The following is an 11,166-nucleotide window of genomic DNA, read 5'->3' as shown; positions in this document are numbered from 1 at the left end:
TATATCAGGCACTATTGAGTCATACAGAGTACAGGAAGTAAAGTGAGTACTTTCTGTAGAGCAAGAAAGGGATTCACAAATGTCAGTTTGGCTGGACAACATTGTTTCATTCATGGTACAGGGCAAGCTCACAGAAATATTTTCTGTACAAAACAAAGTTTCCTCAGTATCAGGTTCACACAACCAAAGCTCTGTATCACCCTTAAAGGGAAGGTTCAAGCAAAATAAAAAAAAATAGTTTCACTTACCTATGGCTTCTACCAGCCCCATGCAGCCATCCTGTGCCCTCGTAGTCACTCACTGCTGCTCCAGTCCCCCACTGGCAGCTTGCCGACCTCGGAGGCCGGCGGGCCGCATTGCGTACATTTTTACGCATTCCTGCTAGTGCAGGAACATTAACACATACATTTTTACGAGTTAATTGTTCAATGCGTACATTTTTACGCATTGAACCAGTAATGCGTAAAAATGTATGTGTTAATGTTCCTGCACTAGCAGGAATGCGTAAAAATGTACGCAATGCGGCCCTCTGACCTCCAAGGTCGGCAAGATGCCAGTGGGGGACTTGAGCAGCAGTGAGTGACTACGAGGGCACAGGATGGCTGCATGGGGCTGGAAGAAGCCCCAGGTAAGTGAAACTTATTTTTTTATTTTGCTTGGACATTCCCTTTAAGGTGATTCCTTTATCCAAGAAAGAGGGGATATTTGCTGGCATTAGCTTGGTTAACTTTGCGCAGTGGCAGTATCATAGCCAATGAGGTTCAACCGAGGCGTGATTATTGCTAATTGAAAACTTTTCCCAATACCCCGCCATGATGACTTGAAATATAGTCAGTGTCACCGGTGCCCTCAGTGGTCAGACCGCAAATGGCCTTCCAAACGGTGCCAGCGCACGGATCGTGCGAACTCTGGTCGCAGTCAATGCGCAGGAACCGTTGGGAATTGGCCACAGACAAACCAGAAGGGAGCCCGTGAGGTACGGTAATTACAACTTACACACGATTCCAGGGTATAACTGCCACCACCTCTGTTACCATGGGACAGAGGAGCCCGCTGCCTGTCTGAGCCTAGATCTACAAATAAAAACGGTTAAAACACGCTGTATTCTGTCTAGCCAACAACAAACAATAGTAGCGTCTCTTCAGAGACCTGGGATCAGTTCTGTGTGTGCTGAATAATAGGGTAGCTAGAACAACAACTGACGATAGCATCGGTTTATTGAAAGCAATATAAATAATGAATATATACAGACAATTATTAAAATCAACAATTATTAAAACAGTAATAGCCAGTATGAAATAAAAGGGAGAAAATACTTAGGATTTGTGGAAAATGTGCTTTTGTGGGAAAATCATCAAGTCCTTGATTTCAAGTTCCGCAGAGTTCTTTGTTTCAGCTAAGTTCAATCAAAATGGCCACCACTTGTTCCTCACGGTGGCCGTGTGTTCATGAAGGTGGAAAAATGGAGGAATGAGGGGAGGGCCCTTCGCAGATACTTTTGAGGAAGCTGGTTTGGGGGTGTGGCAATGCTGGCCCCCTCTGAGTTACCAACAAATGACAGTTCATTCCCTCTGAGAGATTTTAGGGATAAACTTATGAAATGCTGTAACTCCTGAACCATACATGTTATATTTAGGGGGGTAACAGATTCATACTTGTTGGAAAATACAGATTAATATGACATCAGACATGGCTAAGCCAGCGGGTCAGGCTCCTGAGAAGATTCATATCTCAATAACTGGACGGGCTATCACAATGAATGTCATATCAGCACGATGGCCCGATTTTACTGAAAAAGACGATATGGATTTTATAGCTGTGCGACATACGGTTCTCGTATATCGACAGGAAATCATACCACCCATGCTTTTCTTATGGCTGGCTAAGTGGCTCCACTCAGTCTGGGAAAGAAGCAGGTTTTGAATAGCCTCCTGCTGGGATTAGCTTCCTGAGCAAAAGGGTTTGTTCCTGCTCATTAGCATATCAAAAGAGCCATCCTGCAGTTAAGCAGAGGCTCCTACACAATCAATCCCGATTCTAGTGATCTGAAGCGCAATCGATGCAGAGAATCGAGTGCGATCGCTTTTTCTTCACGGGCGGTTCCAGGACGCGTCTGCGGCCCCGCAACCGTCCGTGACAGCCCCACTCTTGTCTGTGGCCTAGCCACACACCCGCAAGATGTGTGGCGGTGCCGCTAACCTGGCTGACAGGTCTCGGGTTGCCGGTACGGCGAGAAAACCCGTTGGAGCCGGTGGCTCGGTTCCCCTGGACAGGTCGTGGTCCGCTACCCTCAGGCTTGACCCGACATGGACCGTTCCGGCCAGAGCGTTTGCACCACTGTGTTCGGATGGGATGTCTGCCAGGACTGCTGACAACGGGCAGTGGTTTGGGTAGGCCAGCAGCCAGCCCACGCAGGGGTTCCCTGCGAAGCGGCTGTGGACCTAAGGGAACCCCGTGGGAATCCCTGGACCTCCCCCGCTCCTGACAGACGGCACATGCTTTGCAGTATTTGGCTACATCCCTGTTCATCCCGGGCCAATGAAACTGTTTCCGAATACAGGCAAGTGTCTTGCGGACACCTGAGTGCCCTGTCAGAGGATTAGCATGTGCGGATTTCAGCACATGTCCCCTGAACGCACTTGGGACCACAAGCCATTTGGTATTCGCATGTGATCCACCGGTAGGGGGCTGTACAGACTCGCTGTGCAGTCTCCCACCTTCCCAGTACACCTTGAAAGTGGCCCCATCTGCAAGGGACTCAGAGGCTTGCTGTCTGAGCACCTCCAGGCTTGGGTCGCTTTGTAGTGCTGCTGTGAGGACACTGTCAGTTTCAGCCAACTTGCTCATGTCACACGAGGCCAGCGGCTGAAAGGTCTCATCCCTGCGGTCAGAGGAGGGGGAGGAGGCCTGAACCTACTCCACCTGTTCTGAGCTCAGGTTCTGAGCAGTACAGCTGCGCGATACTGCTAGCACAGGTACACCTTCAGCAGGGCACAGACGGGCATTACTCAAATCATCGTTGCATGCATTAATGACATTGACAGGTATAGACATTTTTTCATTACAGACAGGTTGTACAGTAAACTCAGCTACAGTTACCTCATCATCACAACAGACAGTCTGTACATCAAACTCAGGTGCCTTTGAAGCAGACACTATTGAACCGGGTACCCTTGAACTGGGCACATTCAACCCACCTCCCCCTGGTGCCCCCCCAAGTGTATAACGTACCTGGTGGTGGGTGGAGAGTCCGTCTCCTTCCGTTAGTGACAAGGCGGTCGTGGCAGGTTCGTAGTAGGACACAAGCTTGCCCAAATCAGTCCCCAGCAACACAGGGACTGGGAGATCCTTCATAACCCCAACAACCCTTTGTTGGATTCCCACCCCCCAATCCATCTTCACTCTCGCGTGGGCTATGTGAAAAAGGGTGCCCTCTACTCCAGTAAGGGCAAGGGATCGGCTGGAGCTGATGCTCTCCTTTGGCACAAGGTGTGAGTGAACTAACGTGATGTCAGCTCCAGTGTCTCGGAATCCGGTGACAACTTTGCCGTTCACTCTAACAAGTTGCTGCTGGTCAGTTCGGTCGTGGATTTCCTTTCCGCGGGCAAACAGAACAAAATCCGAGGATTCAGGCTGTGGTTCGCTGGTGGGTTGCCTCTGCTGTGGGTGAGGTACAGGGGATACAGGTGCTGCAGGTGCTGGTGGTGTCTGTCTCCGCTCCAGACAGTCGAATTTCATGTGTCCGGGCTGGCGGCAGTAGTGACAGGGGACCTCTCCAGGGGCTGCAGGCCTGGGTGCAGCAGCTGTGCTGGGTGGCCTCTGTGGCTGACGGCTCACAGGGGCAGGAGAGTCTGCCGGGGTATTGGGCTGACCTCCTCTCCAGCTGGACGGGACAGTTCTGCGTGCATCAGGCACCCGAGTAGTCGCAAAAGTCTCAGCGAGGTCTGCAGCGACAGTTGCTGACGCAGGCTTGCGCTCCAGCACAAACTGTCTTACATCAGCAGGGCAAATGTTCAGAAATTGTTCGAGGACTATCAAGTCCTTCAGGACACCATAAGACCCTTTGGTGAGGCCTAGAGTCCACTGGCGGAGTGTGGTGAGCAAGCTGCTGACCACATCTCGGTACGAATCAGAAGACTTTTTCTGCCAGGCCCTGAACTTTTTGCGATAGGCTTCTGGCGTCAGCTGGTACTTGGTAATGATAGCGTCTTTTATAGCGGCATAATCATTATCTTTCTCCGCAGGCAATTCTGCGAAAGCATCAAGCGCTTTGTAGCGCAGCAAAGGTGTCAGATGTCTGGCCCACTGGTCTTGGGACAGACGATACTGACGGCATGCTTTTTCAAAAGATCGCAAAAACAAGTCAATGTCTGTGTCTTTTTCAATATTAGCAAATTTAAATTTTGCACTTACGGGTGGTGCAGCTCCTTCAGCAGGGAGGCTGGGCGGAGAACTCCGGCTGGCCTGTTGAACTTTTGCCAGGTTCAGCTCATGCTGTCGTTGGAGCTCCCGTTCCGTAGCAGCCGCTTGCCGTTCCCGTTCCTCTCGTGCCTCTCGCTTTTGCTCTGCCATGTACTGCAGGTACTTGTCCAGGTCAGTCTCCATCAGCTGTCATAATGCCTGCTGCATTAGTGGATCAGTACAAATGGACAGTCCAGTACTGGCCGGTTCTGGGCAAGTACTTTCAGAAACTCTGGGATTGGGGACCACACTGACAGCCTCTTGCGTAACTGTTGCCGCATTGCCCGCAGGTTGCTCAACCTCTGTACACCTAGGATCTTCAGCCTCTGGTTCCCCTCGACTTGGGGCAGATGGGCCGGCGTCTACCTCAGCAGACACATCCAGCTCCCGCAGTATCTGGGTATCCCATTGAAACAAGTTCGTTACCAGGTCCTGTTGTTTCCTGCGGCCGACATCAATGCCTCTCGCTTGGCAAAGAATTTGCAGGTCCGACAGGCACATGTTCTTGTAGTTCCCGGACATTTCCATGCCAAATAAAATAAAACTTTTGGGGAGGGGTACTGGCTACACAGTCTCTCTGTATATATAAAAAATATATTGCCTTCCAGCTACACCAACGAATTAGTTCGTTTCTGGATAGCGCTAGCGCTACCTTAGATACTTTTCAGCACAACACAGGTCCCAACCACTGCCAAACACTGTCACCGGTGCCCTCAGTGGTCAGACCGCAAATGGCCTTCCAAACGGTGCCAGCGCATGGATCGTGCGAACTCTGGTCGCAGTCAATGCGCAGGAACCGTTGGGAATTGGCCACAGACAAACCAGAAGGGAGCCCGTGAGGTACGGTAATTACAACTTACACACGATTCCAGGGTATAACTGCCACCACCTCTGTTACCATGGGAAAGAGGAGCCCGCTGCCTGTCTGAGCCTAGATCTACAAATAAAAATGGTTAAAACACGCTGTATTCTGTCTAGCCAACAACAAACAATAGTAGTGTCTCTTCAGAGACCTGGGATCAGTTCTGTGTGTGCTGAATAATAGGGTAGCTAGAACAACAACTGACGATAGCGTCGGTTTATTGAAAGCAATATAAATAATGAATATATACAGACAATTATTAAAATCAACAATTATTAAAACAGTAATAGCCAGTATGAAATAAAAGGGAGAAAATACTTAGGATTTGTGGAAAATGTGCTTTTGTGGGAAAATCATCAAGTCCTTGATTCAAGTTCTGCAGAGTTCTTTGTTTCAGCTAAGTTCAATCAAAATGGCCACCACTTGTTCCTCACAGTGGCCGTGTCTTCATGAAGGTGGAAAAATGGAGGAATGAGGGGAGGGCCCCTTGCAAATACTTTTGAGGAAGCTGGTTTGGGGGTGTGGCAACGCCGGCCCCCTCTGAGTTACCAACAAATGACAGTTCATTCCCTCTGAGAGATTTTAGGGATAAACTTATGAAATGCTGTAACTCCTGAACCATACACATTATATTTACGGGGGTAACAGATTCATACTTGTTGGAAAATACAGATTAATATGACATCAGACATGGCTAAGCCAGCGGGTCAGGCTCCTGAGAAGATTCATATCTCAATCACCGAACGGGCTATCACAATGAATGTCATATCAGCATGATGGCCAGATTTTACCGAACAAGACGATATGGATTTTATAGCTGTGCGACATATACGGTTTTCGTATACCAACAGGAAATCATACCACCCATGCTTTTCTTATGGCTGGCTAAGTGGCTCCGCTCAGTCTGGGAAAGAAGCAGGTTTTGAATAGCCTCTTGCTGGGATTAGCTTCCTGAGCACAAGGGTTTGTTCCTGCTCATTAGCATATCAAAAGAGCCATCCTGCAGTTAAAGATAACCTAAAGTCCAAAAAAAAAACGAGATGAACTCACCTGGGGCTTCCCTCAGCCCCCAGCAGACGATCGGTGCCCTCGCAGCTCCGCTCCGATGCCTCTGCACCCGCCGGCGACGACTTCCGGTTTCGCCTTCACCGGCCGACAGGCATGGGAACGCGAGTGATTGTTCGCGTTCCCAGCCTGTATATCGCCCCCTATGCTGCTATTGCGACCTCCTGGCCGCAATAGCAGCATAGGGGGCGATATACAAGCTGGGAACGCGAACAATCACTCGCATTCCCATGTCTGTCGGCCGGTGACGGCGAAACCGGAAGTCGTCGCCGGCGGGTGCAGAGGCATCGGAGTGGAGCTGCGAGGGCACCGATCGTCTGCTGGGGGCTGAGGGAAGCCCCAGGTGAGTTCATCTCATTTTTTTTGGACTTTAGGTTCACTTTAAGCAGAGGCTCCTACACAATCAATCCCGATTCTAGTGATCTGAAGCGCAATCGATGCAGAGAATCGAGTGCGATCGCTTTTTCTTCACGGGCGGTTCCAGGACGCGTCTGCAGCCCCGCAACTGTCCGTGACAGTCATCATCAGCAATTTTTGACAGTCTCTTCGGAGACTGACTAAGGTGTTTACCAACAGAGAAAGGATTATCTTCAAGGTGCATGATGAGCAGTGCTCGTGTGTAAGTACCGTGACTAGCACAATAAGAACATTTCGTAGCACCTCTTATCTCCAAATCAGTCTTGGCCACAAAATGCTCACTTGTCAGCTTTCTTTCATGAAGGTGAGGTCCAGTGTCTTACTCTCTGGCAAATTTATAAACACCAGCAGGATGACTAAAATGACAAAAGTCCACTTTTCATCTGCAGGTTGCTACTTTTCTAATGCCACATTCCTAAGAGAGAGAACAGTGTTGTTTCTCAGAGGTCTGGCCTTAAAAATTTGGAGGTCACAAGCTCCATCTATTTGCGCTAGCTATGATCCCATGGCCTCTCGCTAGCTCTTTCTGCAAGCATTATTGGGATGCTCAGAAACAGAGCACCGCTGACATTTAGGTTTCGGCGGCCTATAGCTTCTTCTGGCTGGTGTACCATTGTTTTAAAAGTGTCAATAATCAGTCAAGGTGAAGAACCTGATGGTCAAAGGAAATAAACAGCGCTTTCTGCTGTTTCCCGGCTATCTAGGTGCTTTAGCCTGCTCATGACTTGCACTAGATGTTAACTTGCGCCCAGCCTGGAAATACTGTAGCTAAACTTTGAGCTGCTGGTGATTGCCCCTTTTCAGAGCCTGGATAGCTCAGTTGGTAGAGCATCAGACTTTTAATCTGAGGATCCAGGGTTCAAGTCCCTGTTCAGGTGATGCCTTGCCTTTACCCCATGCTCATTGGCCATCACTTCTGCTACCTGAGTTCCCTCTGCAACTGCTGCCTCTTGTGTGCTTTGCTTGCAGTAAGCCATAACCGAAACATCAGCCGCTTTCTGTGCATCCCCCGAACTCTCACAGCCTCCCTGTGTCTTGAATCTACTTCTCTTCAACTTTTTCTGCTTTGATATTAAGCATGGATTATTCCATGCATCAAAGAGGCATCAAAGAGGCATCAAAGTTTTTTCAGCAGATAGATGGTTCCATAGATAATTTCCAACATGTCCGATCTTATTATCGATCCTTTTTCTCATCGATTTCTCATAGAAGTGAATGGAAATTGATCAGAAAAGATAAGAATCGGAAAGTCGATCGGAAATAAGATCGGATAGTAATCGACTGAAAAATGTCGTCGTGTATTCCCAGCATTAGAGTAATTCGCCAGATCCCTTCTCCAGCCTGCACATCTACCCTCAAAGCAGCAATGGAAGGAGCTTCATGCTTACCATGAGCATCAGAAAATTAACAGCTCACGTACCATCTCTCTCCTCCAGTAACCTGCAACCACCAAGACTTTGGTCAACTCCCAAGCACCTCTAGCCAGCGCAGCATACCAGTACTTCCAGGCACAATAATCACAGGCCCAATTATCAGCATGCATGGCAGTGACATAGACTCATTACTCCATTTTTCAAATTGTATTTTTCATGTATTTTACAAGTGCGGGACTGGCCCACTTGGCAGCCTGCTCCACAAAACACTATGCTGGCATCCCTGGCAGGCTTTGTTTTGCCCTCTTTGCCGCCTTTTCAAATGCTAAGACTCTTTAGCCGCTTATTAACAATGCTTGTTTAGTAGCTGTCTAATTAGCATATGGCATCCCCATGATCCTCAGCGGAACACTATAAACTGCGTTTCCTTTATCCAAGAAAGAGGGGATATTTGCTGGCATTAGCTTGGCTATCTTTGCGCAGTGGCAGTATCATAGCCAATGAGGTTCAACAGAGGCGTGATTATTGCTAATTGAAAACTTTTCCCAATACCCCGCCATGATGACTTGAAATATAGTCAGCATCGGCAATTTTTGACAGTCTCTTCGGAGACTGACTAAGGTGTTTACCAACAGAGAAAGGATTATCTTCAAGGTGCATGATGACTGAGCAGTGCTCGTGTGGTAGTACCGTGGCTGGCACAATAAGAACATTTCGTAGCACCTCTTATCTCCAAATCAGTCTTGGCCACAAAATGCTCACTTGTTGTCAGCTTTCTTTCATGAGGGTGAGGTCCAGGAGTACGTTAAAAAAGGGCGTCGGGAAAAAAGGGCGCAGGGTTTTAAACGATAAGCATGAATAACGTTTAAAAAAAAAATTGTGCTATATTTCGTTTAAAAATAATGTTTTATAAAGTTATAAATCATTAAATAATGTGTATGAAATCGGCAATTGTAAAAACGTTAATCTTTCTTGTTTAAAAAGTGAAATGTATAATAACGTTTTATAAAAGATTAATAAGAATTTTACTAACGCTATACCTAACCCTACTCTCATACACAACCCTCCCTGTACCTACCCCTAACCCCTAGACCCCCCTGGTGGTGCCTAAACCTAAGACCCCCCCCTGGTGGTGCTGAACCTAAGACCCCCCTAGTGTTGGCAAAACCTAAGACCCCCCTGTAATAAGCATTAATAATGTTTGAAAAAAAATGTGCTGCTTTTTGTTTAAAAATAATGTTTTAAAAAATATTGTACTGTTTTTCGTTTAAAAATAATGTTTAAAAAATTCTAAATCATTAAATAATGTGTAATCATGAGAAGCAGTTATAAAACATTAAAAGTCTCCGGGCGCCGCTTGTAAAACTTTATTTTTCTCCGGCGCCCATTTTTCCTGTTGGGCGCCCATTAAACGATATTTATTATGGGAGTGAATGGCGGCACCCTTTTTGTCCACTTGCCTAAGGCGCCCGAATTTACTGTTTCCGAGGTCCAGTGTCTTAGGCCCGGTTCACATTAGCGGTTGTTTGCCAAACGGACCGGATGACCTGACCGGATCCGGACCGGATCCGGATCGGAACCGTACGGTTCTGATCCGGATCCGATCCGGATCCGGTCAGGTTGCATCAGGTGGCAATCAGGATGCGATCCGGATCCGTTTGGCAAAATATACGTAAAAAAAAAAAAAAATGTTGGGGTCTGGGAGGTCAGCAGAAGGGGGACCTGTGGAATCAGGCCCTCTGCTGTTTAGCACTCACCTCCACCTCCGACATGCTGCCAACATCCTGCCAACACCTCCAGCTCGTGCTGCTCCACTCCAAAATGCTTGCCCATGTGTCCCCAGCCAATATCGCCGCAAAAATCCGCATAGGAAGTGGGGTAGAAGATCCGGATTTCTCAGCCAGTGTGTTGTGCGGCCTCCGGTTCCCATTTGTTTGTATTGGCCGGATGGTGCAGTCCGGCTCCGCCCCGGATACGGCTGCCGGAGGGGCCGGATGAAAAAATAGCGCATGTTGGAACGGAGGCCGGAGTCCGGATCCGGCCCGGATCCGGTCCGGCTCCGGTTCTGCAGAACGGACCCATGTGAACGGACGCATAGGCTTTAATTGCTATGCCGTGCGTCCGTTCCGTCCGTTCTGCAGGCGGTGCGGCTCCGGCACGGCGATTCCGGAGGGCCACCGCAAGTGTGAACCGGGCCTTACTCTCTGGCAAATTTATAAACACCAGCAGGATGACTAAAATGACAAAAGTCCACTTTTCATCTGCAGGTTGCTACTTTTCTAATGCCACATTCCTAAGAGAGTGAACAGTGTTGTTTCTCAGAGGTCTGGCCTGAAGAATTTGGAGGTCACAACTAGCTCCATCTAGCAGGCAAGCTTACACAGCTTTAGGCCTTAGGGCCTTGCCTGTGTGGGCAGCTGTCCTCCTGTCCTCTGTTAGTTTATTTCTCATCTATACCAGTGTTTCTGCTGTGTATTCTACCCTGTCTTGTCCTTTTCTACTGACTGAGTGATTATTGTATTTTGTAGTTATACTGTACTAGGGACACTCACTGTCACTGTTCATAGCTCCTGCGTGTGTGTGTGCGTGCACTGTCTGTAGTGTACACAGTACACACTCTATTCCCTTCTACTGAATCATCTGATTACTACTGAATCTGATTATTGTATTTTCTAGTTGTACTTACTGTACTAGGGACACTCAGTCACTGTTCATAGGCTAGCTCCTGCGTGTGTGTGTGCGTGCACTGTCTGTAGTGTACACACACTCTATTTCCTTCTACTGAATCTGATTACTACTGATTATTGTATTTTCTAGTTAGTGTACTAGGGGACACACTCACTGTTCACTGTTCACACTTACTGATTACTGATTATTGTATTTTGTATTTGTACTGTACTAGTAATCACTTAGCGATCTAATCACTTAGTGATTAGTGTCACCTCACCCACCAACCCACTCCATTCAAGTACCCCACTTTTTCACCCG

The 11,166-nt window shown here is 48.0% G+C and overlaps 2 non-coding genes and 1 pseudogene across 2 annotated transcripts; all 3 read left to right on the top strand.

Moving 5' to 3' along the window:
• Positions 1 to 725: 725 nt before the first annotated feature.
• Positions 726 to 857, top strand: LOC137564837 (U4 spliceosomal RNA; annotated as a pseudogene).
• A 6,753-nt stretch (positions 858 to 7,610) lies between these two features.
• TRNAK-UUU (transfer RNA lysine (anticodon UUU)) lies at positions 7,611 to 7,683 on the top strand. The gene has a single exon. It is a non-coding gene; the product is annotated as a tRNA-Lys (tRNA).
• A 966-nt stretch (positions 7,684 to 8,649) lies between these two features.
• LOC137564718 (U4 spliceosomal RNA) lies at positions 8,650 to 8,790 on the top strand. The gene has a single exon (XR_011030798.1). It is a non-coding gene; the product is annotated as a U4 spliceosomal RNA (small nuclear RNA).
• The last annotated feature ends 2,376 nt before the right edge of the window (positions 8,791 to 11,166 follow it).

This window comes from Hyperolius riggenbachi, chromosome 3 (assembly GCF_040937935.1).
Source record: "Hyperolius riggenbachi isolate aHypRig1 chromosome 3, aHypRig1.pri, whole genome shotgun sequence".
In the NCBI taxonomy this organism is placed as follows: Eukaryota; Metazoa; Chordata; class Amphibia; order Anura; family Hyperoliidae; genus Hyperolius; species Hyperolius riggenbachi.
The sequence above is the reverse complement of the archived record's forward strand: the minus strand, read 5'-3'. Positions and strand labels throughout refer to the sequence as shown.